Raw genomic sequence first — 21,204 nt, 5'->3', positions numbered from 1 at the left:
CAGGTTTTCTGCCGCAGAGCTACTTAAAAGGATTCTTCCGTAAATAATTTAAAATTTGGATTTCTCTGAAATAATCAGTGAATTCTTGTCTTGTGCTCTCTGGTTTGCTAATTTAATAGAAAGAAATTTTAATTTGTTCTCAAGCATCTGGGTTCTTGTTTCGTTTTGGTCAAGTAGGCTTCAGTGTGTTCTGAACTAGAGATTAGTATTCAGGTACAATAATACTAGCCTTTAAGATTGTCATCCTAATCCTAGATTTTGTAGTTGTAAGTGTGTCTAAATAGTTATGTAACTCAGCTTTATTACATCATACTGTATATAGTTTAATTTTAATTTTTGTACTACCTTCCAGCCACTAGGTCTGATTTTGATGGAAATCATTACCATTAAATGTCTAGTTGCTTTGTTTTTTATGAATGAAATAATATTTGAGAGTCATCTTCAGAAATGTGTACATGAAAAATATGAAACTGCAGTGATAACCAAAATGTAAGACACATTGGCTGGTAGTACTGCAAATTGCAGGGAAATGATAAGGTGTCACCACAAGAACTATTTGATTATGCTAGAGAATATTATGGCACTCTTAACTGAAAAGACAGGTGTCACAGCAGTTTTGCAGTTTATGTTTCTGTGATTCGTTGAAGCAGAACAGAAGTTTTGTCCAAGTCTTTTTGTCTTCAGTGGATGTAGCTGTGCTGGATTACTTTGGTGAGTAAAGATTCTGGTCTCTTTGGGATCACTCATGCATGGCTAATTATTACCAGCTTGTTCTGGTTTGTATTTTACACCTAGATTTTTCAAACAGGTTGTTTATTGAAGGAATTAGAATTGTTTTTAGCCACAGGCTAGCCTGTATTGAGAATCCAATGGCAACAAAATTGTTATTGACAGAAAGGAATGGAGCTACTGTAGCTAGGAGGAAAACATTTGACATGGTCATCCTCTTGTCCTTACAGCATCGTGCTAGTGAAATGGGCTGTTGTTTTATGTTATAAATGCAATTGTCTTACGATAAATAAGAATTGATTCAGCATTCATTAACTAAACAATATCTTTATTTTAGAGAAGAAAAAAAAAAAGCATTTTGTGAACCACGTGTTCTTGTTCCTTTTTTTTTTTTTTCCTTGAGACAAATATTTAACAGTAAACTGTCTTTCATTTCTGGAAACCTTGGCAAATCCAACTTCATTTATTTAGAATATGAGATTATGTTTTAAAGGTGGGGTCTTTGAAACATGTTTTGCTGTTTGTCTGCTTGTGACAGCAAAAAATTCTACTATATACTCATCTACTCTTATTGACTGCTTTCAAACTTTCCTTTTCAGACTTCTAAATGAAGTGTAAGTTCCTTTTGGGTTCCTTTCATTGGATGGCATTGTGCAGCAGAGCTAGCTACTTGGTACCCCTCACTATGGAATCATCCAGGTTCTACGGATACAAATTTTTCTCACTGTACAGTAGCCATTATAAATATCTTAAAAGTAAGGAAAGCAGTGGTTTTTGCCCAGAGAAAAAAGCAGAGCTGATCACATAAAAACAGTTTTGCAGAACAGTAATTGGGGCCCTAGTAGACAAGAAGCTGACCATGATCCAGCAGTGCACCCTTATAGCAAAGATGAACAGCAGCAGCCTGGGCTGCATTAGGCAGAGACTTGCCAGGAGGTGATCATTCCCCTCCACTCAGCACTGTCCACAGAGACATCTGGATTGCTAGGTGGAAGATAGGGATGCACTGGTGCGAGTCCAGTGCACAACCCACAAGGATGTGAGCATCTGTCTTAGGAGAGGCTGAGAGAGCTGAGGAAGTTGAGCCTTGAGAAAAAAAGTCTTGGGAGGATCTTAACTGAGTGGGTGAGTTAGCTGAGAGGGAGAGAAGGCTAGACTTCAGCCATTACTGCCCACTGAGATTAAAAGAGGCATTGAGCACGTGCTGAAAAACAGGAAAGCTGATCTGAATACCAAAAAACCTTTTTCTTCCGTGAGGGTGGTCAAGCACTGGAGCAAGCATGGGTTTTAACAGGAAAACCAAATCAGATGATCACAGCCCTCAGCAACCTGCTGCAGCTGACCTTGCGTTGAGCACAGATTTGGTCTTGATCTCAAAGGGTCCCCTTTCAACCTCGGCGTTTCAGAAGTAGGGCATGCACATCCTTTAGATGATTTGCACTACACAGATTTGTGTGACATCATCACCTGTGGAGACTTCTTTTGTTGCATGCATTACCTTCATTTAGTGCTCCCTACTTTTGATGGTTTATTTTTCAGTAACAGTAACGGAAGGCAATGAAAGACTTCTATGGAAAAAGCCCCTTTATCTCTTAATCTCAAAACCATCACTGTTTGATGCACTGTTGTTAAGACTGACTCCACTATCAAAATTTATGGTCCGGGCGCTGTCATCAGAAATCACATTGCTACCCTACTATACAAGAAAAACCAAAAAGCTAGATCTAATGTACAGGCATGTTATCCTGAGAAAAAGAGGAAGTGCTTGAAGGAGGTCTAAATATTCTCAAAAGATTCACATAACTAGTGTTATACCATGTGCTTGGCAAGCAGCAGAAGAGACTGAATGAGGATTGTTTTAATAAAATTTTTAATTACAGGTTATTCTATTTCACTTAAATACTATTTGAAAAACAAAAAAGAAATGTTAACATTCTCATTGAGGAAAAAAAGGTAATTTAATGAGATACTAACTGTGCATCAGGCTTGCTTCCCTTCACTTCTGTAGTTCAGATAACATCTGACTTCCTGGTCGTTAAAAGTTAGAGTGAAAACCCATTGGTCTTAAGTAGCACTCAACTGAAATTTCATCATGAAATACCCTTATAGCTCTTCACATATGAAACTTTTAAAGCAATTTGCATTGAGAGAATATTAATTGTAAAATGTCCATAGAAAAAACCCTTATTTCCCTGTGAGTCACTTCCATTGTATTTTGATAATGATAAAACCTACACTGTAACTGTAGCAAATTTCTCTTAAAACTACAAGGAAGATGCTTTACAAAGAGTAACAGAAAAGAAATGTTTTTAAAAACTGGTTATTCTGCCAAACTTAACGTATCTAAAAATCTATTCCAAAATAATTAGAGAACCTCAAAACAGTTTTGTTGCCTAGAACTAGTTTTGTGGTTGTTAAGTGAGACATCATGCAGATGGTTGTAATTTTAATGTTTTCTTTTCAAGTTTTTGCTTGCAGAGGGCAAATACTTTTCTAACCTTCAGCACTAAAGAGAAGACATGGAAGAGAGACAACTGAATATGAAGCAGACAATTTACCTATTATTCTAGAAGCTGTGCTCATTTCAAGTAGGTAGTTGTGCCATATCTCCTCCTAGGGCTTAGGGTATATCCATATGAATGGATTCAGACTCAGACTGGGAGATTTTTTTCTTCCAAAGCCACAAACCACAAATGTTTTTGGCTGAAAAACTCTGCTTCTGGAGTCAGGTGAATAGTGAGTTTGTTATACTGTTCTAAGCCAGAATTATACCAAAGATCTAATCGAGTGGTAAGCCAGAGCAGGTTTCTAAGACATTACATCAGTAATATGTCTGGTACCTGGAAGACAAGTAATAGTAGTGCAAGTCTTTCTCAAACACCTGAAGCATTGCAAAGGTCCTTAGTAGGGCAAGTCATCTTTTAAAGATCACACACTCTTAAGTACTAAATGTACTAAATGTAAATGGTTTCAAGCCCATCCAAAGGAGAATGTGGACTAAAAATCACAAGCAGCCTTGTCAGTGCATTACAAGTTGGGAGGCACATACAATATGTCGTGATTTTGCCCCAAATCTTAATTCAAATAAATTTGCTACATTCATTCGGTAGGTTCTGCACACTGCTCAGAACAGGAGTGGACCTGTGCTGGTTACTGCTTTGAAATGACCTCCCAGGTTGGTGCTGTTTTGTAATGTTTTAGTTCATCAGAAATGCATTCACAGAATATTTGGGTAATAAATCCTGAATGCTCATGACAGGCACTTTGGTTTTCAGACCTTTCTGCTACCCATGGTGGCATGTGTTGGTGCTAAATATATCATTTACTTCTTTATTTAGTATTTGTCCAACTCTTTTTGTAGCATGCCACTGAAAAGGGCAGAGTATTGCACGGTTTACTTCCTAGAACTCTTTTTGCGTTGGAGTATCATTTATAGCTGGCAACAAGCTTGAGTAAAAACCACTATGTGTCTGAGCTGTTGTGGCCACTCCTGTAGTGTGACAGAGACCCTTGGAGCCCCAGGAGGAGGACAGATAACGAATACAGTCTTGAAAATGTGTATGAGTTCCTGTTCTGCTGTAGTCATAGAACCTATCATGCTCTCAGTTTGCCTGTCACAGCAGGTGTGTAATAGATAAACTTCCATTCTCCTATTTATGATTCTTAAACAAAAATGATTAAATAATTCTAAAAGTTAGGATGATATGTAGGCTACATTTTATGTGGCTTTCTCTGTAGTGTATGTGTTTAATAGTAATTTTGTTCTTATTTCATTCAAACTTTATTGCTTGTTCTGAATTGTAATTAGTACTGTATGACTTGTGTGAACAATTGGATTTTCTGAGTAACCAGGAATCACTAAGGTATGGGTGTGTTTGTTTAAGTATTAAATTAATATTTTTAAATAGACAGGCTTCCATATATACATGTGTCAGTGCACAGAAAGCTGTATGATACAGAGCTGTTGTATTGTTGTGTGGTTTCACTGGAGTCAGTCGTGCAACCTCTTATCAAGTATTTGAATCTTACGAATTGTGAATTATTTAACTGGCTGCAGTGTTTTTCTGTACTTCCCTTCTGTGGTTCATAGGGTTTTTTTCCTCTGACATACGTCTAATTAAAGAAGCAATTTGGTTATGATAATGGGACCTGACCCACGCCATTAGGCTTCCAGGAGACATACAGACGTCTGTTTTCACATCCAAATTTTGTATTATTGCAGCTTTCTGCACTGTGCAGACTGCATGTAGAGCAACAGGATACGGGTGCACAATAAAGTTTTGACTTGAGCAAAAGGATGAACTTCTTGTTTGTCAGTTTTTCTTAAGAAACTCTGTGACCTTAAGGATAAATGCAGAATTACTTACACTTCATTCCTTTAATTGTATCACACTTACATATGGGTCAGAACATGCAAACAGATTAGTAGCTAACGCACAGAAGTTTTTTCCTCGCAGTAATTTTTTTTTTTTTTTTTAGTGTTAAATTAGTCTGTCTATCCCAGTATACTGCTTGCAACAGTAATAGTCCAAGATGCTATTTAGGAAGAGCTGACTACTCTTAATTTTAAGGTCTTCTCATGCTCCACTGGCGTCCTGAATTACTGAACTAGAAATAATAAAGTGTACATTCAAACATGCCCTTTGATGTATGTTTATCTTTTGTATATGAGTTTGTTTATCCCCTTTTTTAACTTCTTGATACTGTTGTTCCACAGCTGCAAAACCAAGAGTTTTATTACCAACTCTAAAATAAATACGTTCTTTGTTCGAAATCCATCTCCTAAAAATTGCACTCTTAAATAACTGCCCTTCATTTTGAGTCTGCAGGATTTGAACAGTTCTGCCATCATTTTGCACTTGTTACCCCTGTAAGATTTTACTCATTTTTTCTTTGTAAAGCAGCTGAATTACTGAAGACATATGCACATGCTTTCAAATAATCTCACAAAGAGCAAAGGCCCAGAGTGTATAAATACAGAATTTAGTGTTTGTTATACATGGGAGATCAGTAGATAGAAATTTTTTTGAGACCATCATCATAGATAAGGAAGTGACATTTATGGAATGTGTGTGCTGATATTATTTATGCTATAGAATAGCTTAGAAAAAAACATTGTCAGAAGGAAGCAGGTCAAAAAAGGAAAACTTTCTTTCCAAATCACTTCAATTTTTCTTAACACATTTAAAGCAGTAGAAGTATCAGCAAGTATTTTGAGAATTAATTTAAATATTCATTTTTAATTGTCAGTAATCTGATATAACATCATACTTTGATGTGGTAATTCCTGTAATTACTTTTTCTTTTGAGCCTAGAAATATTTCTAAGAAAAAGATTAAAAATTAAGTGTCTTAGTAGCAACATTATTAGTTTTTGCTAACACTTCAATACAACTGATAATGCCTTATGCCACTGTTCATTTCAAAACACATAGGGTAATGACTTTTTGAAAATGGCAGCATCAGGGAAACAACTAAATAAATAATCTCAGACTTCAGAGGCTTTTAACCACTAAGTTACATATGGCTAGCCTGATTATGGTATTGAAGTATCAGCTGTAGCAATAATTGAATTAAGGTAATGTGCTCTGGCATGTAATTGCTGCCTGCCAATACAGCAAAGTCTTCCCTTAAGTTTGGCTTGTCTGGTTCTTTAGCTACAGCTCTCGGATGCACACACACTCCTTTCTCCCTGCAGATTCTTACCTGCTGCCTTTTTTTCACCTTTGGACTCTGCTAGCTGTCCCTGTGCTAGTCTCAATTTTTCACACGATGCTACATCCACTCAGAAAGGGCTTTTAGCCTCCTGCCAGAAATGGATGAGACTTTGCTGGCTGAGCTGAGACAGGAAAGGACTTGCTGCTGCTGCAAATGCTCAGCTCCTGCTGCTTCCATAAGGTCAGGTTTGTTGCTAAGGGAAGGGGTAGCCAGGAGGCTAGAGGAAACAGAACACTGCTAAGGCATGTCTCTGCTCACGAGTTTTTATCTTCCATCATGTTATGGGGAAAGAAAATAACAGGAAAGAGAGGATGTGGAAAATAAAAAGTCCCACAGGAGAGAAAAAGAAAAGAAAAGGTTAAGCTGAGGGAGAATGGGAGGAAATACGCAATGGGGGGGCCTAAAGATGGGTCTGCAAATCAGATAAAAGGGGATTGCAGGGATAGAGGAGGGTGAAAAAGTAGAATGAGACAGAAAAAGGGGAGATACTGAGAATATGGAGAGACTATGACATAACTAAGCAAAAGAAGAGAATTAAAAATGAGCGGGAAAAGACAAAAGGAGATAGGAGTGAAGAGCATTTGCCAAAGAAAAAGTATAGCGAATCCAAATGGAAGTGGAGAATTAATAGATGGAGGAGTGCCAAATATAAAGAAAAACAGAGGGGAAGAAAGTAAATGGAAACAAAAGGAAGCGGAAAGGAGAGGAGGGAGGAAATACCCTACAAACGTACTTGTTTTTGCAGTTCCTGTGTTTTGCCACATGTCCTTGGATCCAGTTTATTCTCATAAAAGAATCTAAATGTGAAAGCAGTGACCATGACTTCAGAAGTTTCTAGTCCTGCTACAACCATATTAGACCTAAAAGTGTTCTCTTTAAGCATTCACTTTAATTATTCTATTTAAGGTATTTTTTATTTTTCTAAGGTTCTTTGCAAAGTAGGATCAGTAAACTGAAGTATGTAAGTCCTTTATATTGCACAGATAGAATTACACTAACTGCTCCGTAAATAACTATTTACATGTGTTGACTCTTTAATTTTCAAATATATTTAATGAAACACATTAATGTGACTTTCAAAACCTCAGTAATAAGTTACAGTGGGCTCTGTGGAGTTTGCAAACACCTGCCTTTGTTTTGTCATCTTCTCATGTGCTTTTCTGTGGAAATTCATATAAAAAGGCTATGGGAAGGTAACAGCTCTAAGAAGATAAGCATAAATTTCTTTTAAAGTATATTTGTTTATTTATGTTTTACAATATTTACATTTAATGTTTACAATATTAGTTTTCTTATTCCTAGAAGCAGCAATTGCAAGCAGTAGCAAAAGGCAAGTGTTGATAGTGAAACACAAGCATGCTGAAACAAAGAATTATTTTTAATTATTTTTAGATTATATTACAACCAAAAGCTTTCTAACTTCTTTTATGCCCTCTGCTGACCTGTGCCTGTATTACCAGATATTAATGACACCAATACATTTAACATGCTGTGCTACAGAATATTTGTTACAGGCATATTAGCTGGACCTGTCTTCAAAAGGCTCTATGTCTGAGTAATGTAGGAATATAGGGATTTATGCAAGCAGAAAAATTGGCAAATTACATTATAATCTTTAGAGGAATTAATGCTTGTATTTCAAATACATACTTGCAGTTTAGGGGGCTTTCCTGACTTCCTTGGCATCTTACAGGTTTCCTTGGAAAAGTCCATCAATGCTATTGACTGTCCTTGTTAATGACTTAAGAACCATAATGAGTAGATCTTTAAAAGATGTGTTTAATCTTCCTAGGCTTGACCTGTCTGCTGAGAATATCAAAAAAGTAAGTAGTTGTTAAAAAACAGGCATCAGTTTGCATAGAATTGGACAGAGTAGATTGCTTGTCTTCAGCATGCTTCTTTGGTATGTGCTCTGTTTTTAACTCTCTTTATAAACACAAATCCATCATTCTTTCAACCTACTAAAGTACTGGTTGAAGTTAACTTAAAGATAAAAGCGTCTGTATCCTGTTAGCTCTTACCCTTAAAGCAGTATTTAGTGACTTTACTGTTTGTGAGACAATACTGGCAGAATGACAGGAAGACAATATTGTATTGTGAAATAGAAATTATATTATAAATGAGATAATAAAAAAAAAAAAACAAAAAACAACCAAACCAAACCAGCCAAACAAACAAAAAAACTGCAAACAACCACCCAAAAAAACCCACTTTTCTGTAGAGTTGTGTATAGATTGTGTATCTGGAACGTCATTCCAAGCAGAAGGCATTTGGTAAAGTTTTATAAGAGATCTGTTTCCCTGAGGATGTTTATGGGTCTTTTCAACAAGAAAGAAGTAGGAAAGTCAAGCCCAGCCCAATCCGGTATATTAAAAACATATGTTGGACCACAGTAAGTCCTGACTTTATGTCTGGTCCTATTGATTCACCTCTGGTGTTTTGAACCTGCAAAGGAGACACAAATTACATTGCCAAACTCCAGCTTCAAAACAGAATACAAAATACTTAATTTTTTAAAAAGAAAGCTTTGATTCTGATGTAACCATGGCATTCTAGAGAGAATAGATAGCCTAGAAACTTTAAGGCAAACTCTTAATTGAACTTCAAGCAAACAAAAGATGCATGGGAGCTGACAACACCACATCTACTTGAGTTTGCACTTTTCCTTATGTGCTGCTACTAACAAGACTGGTTCTGAGATTCTGCGTGCCAGGGTTTGAAGGATGAAGGAGAGGTGTATGAGTTAATAACTGATGGTGACCTGGGCTTATGTGACTGAGGAGGTCAGATCTATGGCCTCTGTAATTCCATAACTTCTCTGAGTTTAGGCCATTTGTAACCAGGGGATATTCCAGTGCTGCCAGTAGAAAGTGAAGTATGTTGTTAGTTGTCAGCCAGACATCAAATGTTGTTCCCTAGCACTTTAGATTTGCCTTATCCATAGTAAGATACAGCTTTTCTGTTGCTAGCATTATCTGGATATTTAGAAGAGCTTTAAACCCTGAGGAACTTTGTCCTAATCTTCTGTTCTTCCAGTTCCTCTGCAAAGTCTATGAATCATCATCATCTTTTCCAGGGCTTTCTTATTCCTTGGCCATGCTCAAGTCCAAGCAAAACAAGATTAACTTCACCTGAGACTTCTGTTCAGACCTTTAATACTTCTCTAACTTAAGTTCTAGCTAAACTGTAGTCTAAGGAAAGGAACAGGTGTCCTGTGAAGTCTCAGGTGTTGTCAGCTGCATATGAAAAAAAGTCAGCATTTTATTGACAAAGTAGATAAGAGAAAGCCTTATCCATCTGCCTATCTAATTTAGAAGATATTTGAAAATTTGGCTAGTGAAACAGTCATACTGTATTCCAGGATGGAATTGAAATTCTTTTAAAAGGAGGAAGAGAGCTCATTCTCCAGGCAAGTAATTCCAGATAGCAATAATCTGTTCCACTCCAGGGCTGGATTGGAATATGACACTAACCAACAGTGATGGGTAGATATCAGTCATATTATTTTTTTTAAATTCCAATTAGGACTACATTAATTACTAATATTTCCTTTTAAAATGTAATTACTGTGCTTCAGGATTAGCACCCATGAGACATATGGGAGCCACTCACGTCTTGTGCCTTTTGTCATACCCATCAGCAATCTCTGTCATTAAGTTGATGTGCAGTTCACATCCTGAAATTTAATTGTAGAGCTGCAAGCTTTCCAAGGCAGGTATTAGGACCACCTCAATTTATTTGTATAGTATCTCACAGGAAGGACATTTAGCTGTAAATATATCAAATAAAATATGATCCCTTTTTGGGGAGATGAGAGAGAAGTGGTAAAACAAAGCTTAAGCTTTGGAAACTAGTTGAAGTCATACATTTAAAAAGAAGAAGTCATTACTAGCAAATAATCCTATGGACTTGGATCTAGCAACATGTCACTGAGTATTTGCTATGCAGACCAGATCGATCAGGTAGTACTGCTTCAAATCTATCAATACTCTAAAGGAAGAGATCTGAAATAGCAGTATGCAAAGACGTCTGTGTCCATTATCTACATCAAGTCAATGTTTTGCATTGAGGAGGGTGTTTTAAAAGTGAAAGTGATTTCTCTACTGTCTCCTTTCAAACACAACTAATGATTTATAGTCATATTTCTCTGTTTCTGAAAACGTTTTCTTTCCCTGATTACTTGTGGCAGGCAATACAAATTGTGAAGCTGACTATAGGCCAGCTGTTGTAAAACATGCAAAACAAAGCCTTTAATTTTTTTTTTTCCAATTTAAATGACATACCACAAAGATGAAGCTACTATATAATGTTAGATTGACCTTGGCTGGACACCAGGTAGCCACTCAGCCTGATTCACTCCCCTTCCTTAACAGGGCAGTGCTAGAAAATATTAAAACTAAAGGCTGGTGGGTCAAGATAAGGACAGGGAGATCACTCACCAATTGCCATCACAAGCAGAACTGACTCAGCTTGAGGAAATTGTTTACCAATTAATTCAGAACTAGGAAATAATACCAAATTAGTTAAAATACTTTCTCCCCCTTCCCTCCCTTCTTCTTGGGAAATTTGTGTACCTTCTCAAAGTGAGCTTCTTTGTGGGACAGGGAATGGGGCTTGTCCATTCATCACACATTGTCTGCTGCTTTCTCAGGGGGGAGGATTCCACAGACTCACCCTTGCTCCAGCATGGGGCCCCATGTGCTGCTGTCCTTCATGAACTGCTCCAGTGTGGGTCCCTCCCACAGGGTCCAGTCCTTCAGAAACACACTGCTCCCCCAGCATGGGTCCCCCACAGGGTCCCAAGTCCTGCCAGCAAACCTGCTCCCGAATGGGCTCCTCTCTCCACAGATCTCACCAGGAGCTTGTTCCATTGTGGGCTCTGCACAGGGTCCCAGACTCCTCCAGGTGCATCCACCTGCCCTGGTGTGGGGTCCTCTATGGGCTGCAGGTGGATGGATATCTTCACCACATCCACCTGCAGGGGAACAACCATGGGCTGTAGGGGAATCCCTTCTCTGGCACCTGAAGTTCCTCTTCCCCCTCATTCCTCATTGTCTTTGGTGTCTGCAGAGGTGTTTCTCTTAGATAGTCTCACTCCTCTGTCCCAGGCATTGTTCCACAGCAGTTTTTCCCCCTTCTTACATATGTTATCACAGGTGCTTCCACTGTCACTGATGGACTTGGCCTTGGCAGATCCATCTTGGAGCCAGTCGGACTTAACTCTTGTTGGACATGAGGGAAACTTCTGGCATTTTCTCAGAAGCTACCCTTGTAGCCACCACACTACCAGAACTTTGCCTCACAAACCCAATGCAATAATTTACATGTAGGATTTGGTTTTTATCTCCTGAAAGGTATGTGAGACAAAACAGTAATGTCAGTAGTGTTAGACATTAGATAACTGAAATTAAGTAAATACCTCGATAATCTCTGTAACTCTGCAATGCACAATCTTACGTGCATAGCAAGATATTTGAGTTAAAGCATCTGTAGCTTTGGGAAACAACAATGTCCCACTCTATGCCTTTTTGATTATCCCAACTGAATGTCTAAAGTCTGAGTGCTTCAAGGAGTGGACACAACTTTTCCAGTCTCAGACAGCTTCTTGTTTTGACCAGTCCTTCTAAAGAGCATCTCTTTCTCTGAAAGCATAAGTAGCTTTCACCATATGCATTTAAGTATTTGTTAACCAAATTCCAGCTCTTGACACATTCGTTCATAATTCCTTATGATTAGAGCATGAATCTGGTTCATGTACAGGTGGAGGTTTAGTCCAGAGCCTGCGTGAGCCTGATCCCTGCAGCAGAGACCAATGAGAAGTTGCTGCACTGCTTAGGCCTCACCTGAGTTTTAATCTAAACCCATGGAAAAGTCTAACAATTGTATTAGCTTAGCACTATTGGTGATTCTTTATGCTTGCTTTCAGTGTAAATGTATGGTAGGAAACAACATGTTTAGTAGAAAAAGTTGGCCAAATGAGTTCTGTAGACAGGTCTGTATGACACCTAAAGCTAGCAGGCCCTTTTCTGTTCCGTGTCAGTTCCTATGCAGTCATTACCTCTGATTCTCTAAAGACTTGGATATGAGGGGCTTTTTGTATACAGCTCAAGTGTAGCCTTGTTTTTGCCATGGGTTGGCTTAAACTACAGCTAAACCTCCATGAAGTCCATGAAATCCGTGTTCTGTGTAATTCAGACACGGGGAAAATTGCTTTAACAAAATTGCTTTGACAGATACTATGCTACCTGCATGCTCAGCTTCAGGTTTCAGCTGAGAAATCATTGTCTAAGAACCCTTTGCTCTCTGAGTTTTAGATTATTATGTACAAACATGAAGTATGTTCCCAGCTGTTGTATTTGTTTGGTTTTGGGGTTATTTTTGTTTTGTTAGGGGCTTTTTGTGTCTGTGTGTGTCTGTGTGTGTGTCTGTGTTTGTGTTTATGTTCTTCTTCTTCTGCAGTTTGCTCCATGGAAAATTGTTGAGGTAGGACTTAAACATAAAATGTTGGTGTCAGTCCAACATGTACATCTGGCTTTCTTAGTAAATATGCTTCTACTGAAATAAAATAGGCAGTAGGGGAAGGGAGTGGAAAAACAAACAAACAAGACCAAACAAAATAAGCCCAACAACCAAACAAGAAAGTTGTTGGAAGTTCTTAAATTGGAAGCAAAAGAACCTGAAGGCAAATTAATGGGTCAGTAGAAAGGGAGTCTCCTGATGTAGTGGTATCTAGCCTGAAGTGTATAAAAAAATGGCAAGCTTGCACTGACAGCAGTGTGTTGCCTTGAGCATGTTACGTACTTTGTTAGGTATTTTTCCTGTTGTTTTTTTTTTTTTTTTACCCTCATGATTTATCTGAAATCAAATTACAGTGTTTGTGGAGACAACAAGGAAGTGATATTCAATCTTCCTAAAAGTCCTGGTGTGTTGCAAAGGCTATAATTTTTGCACTGTTTCTGTTTGTAGCTGACACAGAATAGAAACATGCAATAGATTTGATGGGCAGTTCCTTCTTAAAATGTTACTGATCTGATTGTGGTAGCATTTGATATTTACAAATTGTTGGAAAATCTTAAGCTTATGTACACAATTTACTGTTCAGAAATGAGGTCTTGGTTTGATATTTCATAGTGGCCAAGAAACACAAAAAGACTCCAGAGATGATTTGGGAAGATAAGAGAATAAAGAGAAAGCCAATTTCTTAATCCAACATGCCCATATTCTGAAGCCTACTGCAATTCTGGTTCTGTCATCTTGTCATCTCTTCTTACCACCTACAGTCGGAAACAGGCTGCTTTGCTAGAGAAACCTCTCCTCTACTATAAAGAGTCCTATTTCAATATCACTTTTGAGCTTTTTTGGTTTCAGTTTGTTTTTTGCTTGTTTGTTTGCTTTTTAAAAACAGATCTGTGAAGCCTATAGTGGTTATTGTGCTTTCACCTCAAGGTCTTGTTTTAGAACCTGACTTTGAAAAAGTGTAATGATTTTGTTCAAGGTGATAAATGTTCTGCAGTACTGCCAATGCATCGCTGAGAATCAAAGGGTTCATGTCCGGTGGGCAAACAAAAACCTCTTGTTTTTACATTTGGCTGTCATTTATATGATATGCTTCAATTCCTGTTTTTTTGTTAAAAAAACACAAAATCCTTTGCAAATCCCTTCAGTGAGCCATTTGGTGACACTCTGTGTTGACAGAAAATTGAACATATACTGGAAACAAACCCCTTCAGCTTACATATGCAGATTATTTTTTTGGTGCAAAACAGCGTACGCAATGTAGCTGCTATATTTTACAGTATTGCTTAGAAGTGTTTTTTCACTGAATTTTAGATTTTTACTAAAAAAGAGTATAATTTTGAGCACTGTGATCTGAAGGTGTATCAGAGCTATGAGCCCAAAGCTTTTTACAGAGATTTGCATTAGTAAATCATTTTGTGCAAGAAATGTGTCTTGCAATGTTTGATGAAAAATTCTGTTTTAAACCTGGATCTAATGTCACAGAAATGAACATTACCTTGGATTCCTAAGGTTGAAACTTAGTGTTACATTTTCAAAGACACTAAAAATATTCCTATCTGCTTATGTTTCTTGGAAAAAGTGAGTTACCAGCAAATACAAGGTTTCCGCATTTTTCACATCTGTTTTTGGCAGCATTCTAAAAGCATTACAGGTTTGTTCTTTTCCCAGAGGTATTTATTAATGGTTTAAAATATGTAATATTCCTGAGTATTTCTACCTTTGAAAATATTTATGTTGTATCTTCAATCATATATGTTACAAATAAAAATAAAAGCAAAGCACTTAAAATGCATTTCTCCACAGTGGAAGTCAGACTCTCCATCTTTCTCCAAGATTAAGCCAACACATATTATCATGCATCTGGCTTACTTGTATATATATATGCTAATGTGAATACAGATCATGGATTCTTTTAAAGCAATTACACAAAGCCCATAAGATGAAACCCAAGTGATCATCAAAATTCCAGTCAATATTCCAGTGAGTGTCAAAGAAATCTGCCAAGCAATTTGTAGGAAATTACGTATTTAGTTATTTTTAGGGTGCATTATGGACTGTGTAATGTCAGTGGTATATCAAAAAGTTCCGACATATATGTAAATGTCAGTGTGGCTTTTGCCTTTAGAACACAGCACTCCAACTCTCATGGGACTGACTAGTGTAGTAGTTTATATGGCTATATGTTTATGTTTCATGATAAACAAATAGGAACAGTAGTCCTTATGGTTATGTTTCTGGTAACTCATTTAACAATCAGTTTACATCTATATTTCTATTAATGCAAGCCCTTCTTTAACAGGAATTTTGAAATTATTTTGCTGATTGTCTGCCTGTGGCTGGTTACAGAGAAGAAAATCTGTAGGACTTAAAAAATGTACAATTTTTGTTTTAACAGTTTATCATCTCTGTATGTCCCAGAATCTTGATAATCTGAGATGTACATCCACTGGAAAATTTTTCATGACAGCCAAAGTGAGAGGGGATGATGAAAGGATTTAGGCAGAATTCAGTAATGGTTAACGGGGAAATTTTAGGGAAGTTAGTGAAATCCTTGTAGCAACCAGGGCAGATACTCCTGAGACCACATGTGTCGTGTCAGCATAACTGCTGTAGAGTAAAGCCACTGTCATTGAACTAAGAGACTTTTGGTGTCAGGTAGGCAAATACTGAACACAGACTTAACAAACTCCTGAGTGAATGTATTTGCCATGTAACACAGGTTTTTGTGGTTTGCTTTTATTAGTAGTATTTTTTGTAATAATAAATTAATTCGCTAATAACTTTCTCCACACTTTCTTGCAGACCTGCAAAAAGCAAATGAATGGTATATGCATTTGTTCTGATGCAGCATTAAGAAAAAGGCATGATCCTTAAATAGGCAAGGGAAGATGGTGCACTGAAAATTGTTCCCTCCTACAGCCTGGTTACAAATTATCTTTGTGTACCTCTAGTATGCATTTTGAACCATCTTTTCCTTTTACCCGTTTTACTTTGTTAATGGCTACTAACTGTGGTTGAAGCACAGTATGTCAAAGCAGGAACAGGCTTTCACTAAAAGCAAATTTCCCCTGAGCCTAGGTAGCTTTTGTTTCCTTTCAAAAATTTAACTTCTTGGCCACCCGATGTGTTAATCTCCCAGAGGTAATTAAAAATCCTTGTGTTTAGTATAGTAATTTAAAACACAGCTACTATATGGAAAAGGTATTATCACACAGTACCTGGGATATATGCCAGAAAGGCTTAAGTAAGGAAAGAAATATGTGTGTTTGCTCCCTTATCTCAATAGACCAGCAGTAAGATTTTCTAAATCATAAGGATCTGTATGGGAATTCAGAGAACAGGAAATAGTTTTAACTGGTAACTGGACATATTTACCACTGTCTCCCCTGTCTCTTAGTACCTCTTCTTGTTCAGATGGACAAAAGTTGGCTTCCTTCTCACTTATTTTGAAATAATCAGACCATAGTGACTCCATCAATAACTGCTTTCAAGTCTCTTTTGCTATTTTTAAGCTTTGGGGTTTTGCTTGCCAAGCCAGGGTTCTGTCTGATTACTCCCAAGGAGTAGGATGAAAAAAGCTACACCAGATGGAGATGTAATTCAGTGTGTCATTTGGGTTTGATACAGAGATTTCAAATACTCAGCCAATCGTACAGTCTGGTCTTGAGCATACTTACAGAGATTAAGGATTGTTTCATTCAAATGTATCCATCACTTAAAAAAAAAAATACAGCTGTTGGGTGGTAATTGCATTATATAAGAGCTCCTGTTTTAACAGCTGACAGGTATTTGCAATTTGCCTGAGACTGGAAAGTATGCATGGTTTATGATTTGTCTAAAATACACACATTCACACACATACACAAGGATACATACATGCTGCAATATATTTAGCTTCAGATTACTTAAAGTATGTAGAAGTGTTGCTTCTCTATGCCCCTGTACAGTTGTACTAGCAAACATCTCCCCAGCTATCACTGAAATGAGCTCTTTGCAAGCTTGTGACTAGGAATATTGATCAGCAGTCTGTGTTTCTTCATTCTGTATAAAACTATATAAAAAGCAAATATTTTTCATTCCTGGACTCTTATCTTTCCAGTGGATAAGCTGTGTTTTGTGTTACTGAAAAAAAAAAAAAAAAGCATTTGAAGAATGACACATTTGAAGAGCTTAGTTCTGTTATTTAATGAGAACAAAAACCATCCATTTGTCAAAATCACCTTTAGTTATATTTTTTGTGGAAGTACTGCATTCAGTGAATGTAATTTCTAAAAGTCGAAGAATGACTTCACCTTAAATAATGTATGAACTATACGGATTTCCATGAATTAAATTGCATGAAAATTATACTGTTCCTGAGGAATAATTCAGCATCATTTTTTATTCTGGGTTATATGATGAAGGGTAATTGAAAGAGTGCTTTGATAGTGAAAAACAAACTTTCAGAAGGTTGGATACATACTAAAAACAGTGCACCCAGTAAAAACAGTACAGCTACTACTTATTTGCTACAGTTTCACTGAACACGATTTACCATCCAAATAGACAACTAAATGAATAATTTGACATGTACATTTCATAGAAGAACTTTTTTTTTTTGCTTTGCATATGTAAAATGGATGTCAACTGGCATGCTGGTTTTTAATTGTTTGTTTGTTTTAAGTTGGGCATTTTTTTCAGCTGAAATGTTTGCATCTCCTATCAAAGAAAGATAAATCACCTTCAACTTGATTCTAACCAAAGTCATTGGCAAATGTCAAATATTCAGTTTGCATGTGCGTTTGTCCAAATGAGGCAAAGATTAGCAGTCACACAAGTTAGAAGGATTGTGCTCCTGGGAATAAAAAAGAAAAAAAAAAAAAAAAAAAAAAGAAAGAAAGAAAAAAAAAGTCAAAGAACAAGGAATAGAAACATGGAGACAGGATCAAAGTGATTTTGAAACTGCCTTAATCATACAACAAACAACTTCTATCACTGCGGTTTAGTCTGAAGTGCAAGTTAGCCCTTTTGTGTCTAAAGATACAAATCTCTGTCTTGAGTAAACTATTATGCTAAATCTGAGTCCTGAAAGCAGTGGCCTGGAGCTCAAACTGTGCAGTGGAGCTGCAGTCACAGTCACCACCTGGGTTTGTGCAGCTGCTCGTTCCATCACGGTCCCTGAACCCGGCAACTTGGATTTTGTGGTCCGGCAGTTTGCAGTTGTGCGACCCCGAATGCTGAAGTCCTAGTGAAATATCTGAAGTGAAGAATCCTCTTATAATCTAAAATTTCAAACGAATTGAAGTTGAATTGCAGTTCATTACTGAGTCACTAGATGTCTCCGTATGCTTTAGGCAAAGGCAGGCTACGCTTACTGGTAAGCAAAGGCGAACCCGCTAGAACTGAAGTTACGTGTAGCAGCGTTTACAGGAATATAAATGACTTATCGCCTAGTTTCCAGCTGCCTGGAATTTCCCCAAGGAAATAATTATGTTGGAAAATGCTGGCTATATTTCCCGAACCAGTTCATTGAAAGCATCTCCAATATCAGGATGTGCTTTTTTTAAAAAAAAAAAATAATTATTATTAATATTATCTGTAATTAGTTTGGCCCAACCTCGAAGCACTGGAAAAGGTGGGAGGTCCCAAATTTAAGAGAAGCCGGCTGTCAGATATACACCAAAGCTCACAGCCCAGGAAGGCAGCCCCGAAGCTCTGGGTCCCCAGCAAAGGTGAGTCCTGGAGCTTCATAGTCTCTCTGAATTTCTAAACCAGACTGATGTGCTTCGCTGTGAAGTCTCTGCAGGCACTGGTTCCTTGAAATTCAGAACATCTGGGGGCTTAGTTTGATTTTACTCCTGATCAGATTAAAAAAAAAAAAAAGAAAGTCCCAGAAAGCGGAATCAGATTTTCCAGCCGGCTTTTTTCTCCCTTCAGAGACTGCCCGGGCTACGACTCCTGTAAGTAACTTTTTACTTTTCTCCTCCCTTCCTATAAAGTGATAACAAAGAAGTTTGTGGGATATGTGAATATTAACTACCCCTTAATAATTTCCTCATGAGAAAGAAGATACTATACTGATAGTATGAACCATAAATTTTAAAGTGAACATCATCTGAAGATCTATATATTGCCCTAATGACCTTTGCTCTGATCCGGTATATCACACCTGCATGGTATTACAACATAGTGAATGTGTACTAATAGTTTGTATGGTAGAGCTAGACAGAGCAGCAACAGTACAGCTACTACTACAAGTAGTGACGGCAGCCTGGTACCTTTCTGCTTTTTATTCATGTTCCCCCTGATTTCTCCACGTGTCCCTCCCTGCTGGGGACGGGGCGGCAGCAGCACTTTGTCTCGCCATTCGCTGCCTCCCCTCTCCTACACCTGCTCTCCTTCAGCGGGCACCTTTTGCGACCTCTCCCGGCAGCACTTGTGAGATTTAAAAAAAAAAAAAAAAAAAAAAAAGTAATAATTTTGTTTTATTTTTTTTTTAAATCGGACATGGGCACGTTACGGGGTGTTTGGCATTTTAGCTGAAACGTAGCTTTCTTTCCACGCCGCCCCGAAGAGACCCCGCCGGGGTCTGGGCAAGGGTCCAAAGTTCCCTCGTGCCTCCTCCCTCCCCCCCCCCACGGCCTCGGGAGCTCCAGGAGGCAGCACCCGGCGCAGGGGGCTGGCGGGCGGCGCCGCAGCGGTCCCACCGGGAGCAGGGTGGCTGCGCCCCTCAGCAACAGGGTCCACCGTCCCCCCGGGCTCCGGTCAGCAGCCGAGCAGGGGCCGGGCCGGGCAGCGCGGCGCCAGGCGGGGCGGGTCTGGGCGGGCGGTCCCAGCACTGTGCGACGGGCGGGCCGCGAGTCTCGGTCCGGCCCCACTCCTCCCCCGGCGCGGGGGCGGGGCCTGCGGGAGGCGGGGCCACGGCGGCGGGGAGCAGCAGCCTCCTCTCGGGGCCGGGGATCATCCCCCCGGGGGGGCTGCGGCCGCTGCCAATTGCGTAAGGGCGGCAGCCGGGGCGGGGAGCGGCGGGCGGTGGCGAGCAGCCGGGCGGCCTCCCGCCGTGTCCGGGGCGGGGAGCGCCATGCCGCCGCCCTGAGCGCGCCGCCGAGCCGCGACAGGCCCAGGTGAGTGCGCGCCCGGCCGGGACCGACGGCGGGGCCGCGAGCGTCGGGGCGGGCCGGGGCCCGGCCGGGCTGCCGGCACAGACGAGCGGCGGGGGCGCGGGGCGGCCTGCCGGGGCTGCCGGGCCGGCCGCTGCGACACCGGCCTCTTTTGTTCCCGGGCCGGCGGGAGGGGAGAAGGGAGGGGAAGGAGGGGAGGGTAGAGGAGAGAGCGGGGGCGGTGGCAGCCGGCGGCGGGGCGGGGAGGGCCGCCCGGCGGCAGGCGCGGCAGCGGCTGCCTGGAGGAGCCGTCCGCTCCGCCCGCGGCCGTGTGAGCGCTCCCGGGCGCCGGCGTCCCCCCGCGGCCCCGGCAGGTGTGGGCTCCGCGCCCCGCCGCGGGGTCTGGTGGCAGGTGCCGCGGCGGGGGGTGCCTCGTCCGCGTTTCTTTGCTTCGATGGGCGCTTCCCATCGGATACTGCCGGCGTCCCGCTGGGAAGCTGGGCAGGAACTCGGCTTGGACCTGCCCCGATCGACATCGCCTTTCCCGTGCCTGGTAACAGGCGGCATACTTTACTTGCCCAGAGGGGTGGAAAAAAACCTGCGTGGGAGTTGTGCATCTCGGCCCTTCTAATAAAAAGGGCGTATGGCAATGAAAGTGCTACGTTTGGTCTTCATCGCAGCTTAGATGAGGGGTGTGTTCTGGAGACACTCTCCTTGGTTTTATTTCTAAATGTGAATTAGTGGCATGGATTCGTTGAGAGAAAATAGATTTTACACTCCTGAATAGTTCTATAAACGAAGGAGTGCCTGGGCCGTGACAAAGACAGTGCAATAAAGAAGGTAAACAGTACTTCAGATTTTTGGGTGGCATCAGCCAAGTTTTGATGAATCATAGAAAAAAGTTTGTAAAAGCTTACCTACATTACTGATGTGAAAAAGCCCTATGGGTAGCAGTAGGGAGGAAGGGAGGTTCATCTTTGTTCTTAGGAGGTCCTTGCTGAAGTGAGAGGTCATCTGAAATTTAACATCTGATCTAAACAGTAGCTCAGTGGCATGTGCTGTTTTGACATGTGCCTAGATATTTTTCCATAGGCAGACTGTAGAGTTTTTTAATAATGAACATTACCACTTAAGCCACTCAATGTTTTGTAGGGAAAGTG

The 21,204-nt window shown here is 39.8% G+C and overlaps 1 protein-coding gene across 4 annotated transcripts in view; it reads left to right on the top strand.

The window, feature by feature from the left end:
* Nucleotides 1-18,565: 18,565 nt before the first annotated feature.
* The window catches only part of CEMIP2 (cell migration inducing hyaluronidase 2), a 49,743-nt gene continuing 47,104 nt past the window's right edge, over nt 18,566-21,204 (top strand). Inside the window, exon 1 of one of the 4 annotated variants that reach the window (XM_071731884.1) lies at nt 18,566-18,676. The gene's annotated coding sequence lies outside the window, so the exon portion shown is untranslated. Of the gene's footprint in view, nt 18,677-18,881; nt 18,905-19,891; nt 20,069-21,204 lie in introns of those variants that run through there. The other 3 variants (XM_071731886.1, XR_011723443.1, XM_071731883.1) reach the window with 3 other exon arrangements.

The sequence above is a fragment of the Heliangelus exortis genome, chromosome Z, assembly GCF_036169615.1.
Source record: "Heliangelus exortis chromosome Z, bHelExo1.hap1, whole genome shotgun sequence".
NCBI classification, from domain to species: domain Eukaryota; kingdom Metazoa; phylum Chordata; class Aves; order Apodiformes; family Trochilidae; genus Heliangelus; species Heliangelus exortis.
The sequence above is the reverse complement of the archived record's forward strand: the minus strand, read 5'-3'. Positions and strand labels throughout refer to the sequence as shown.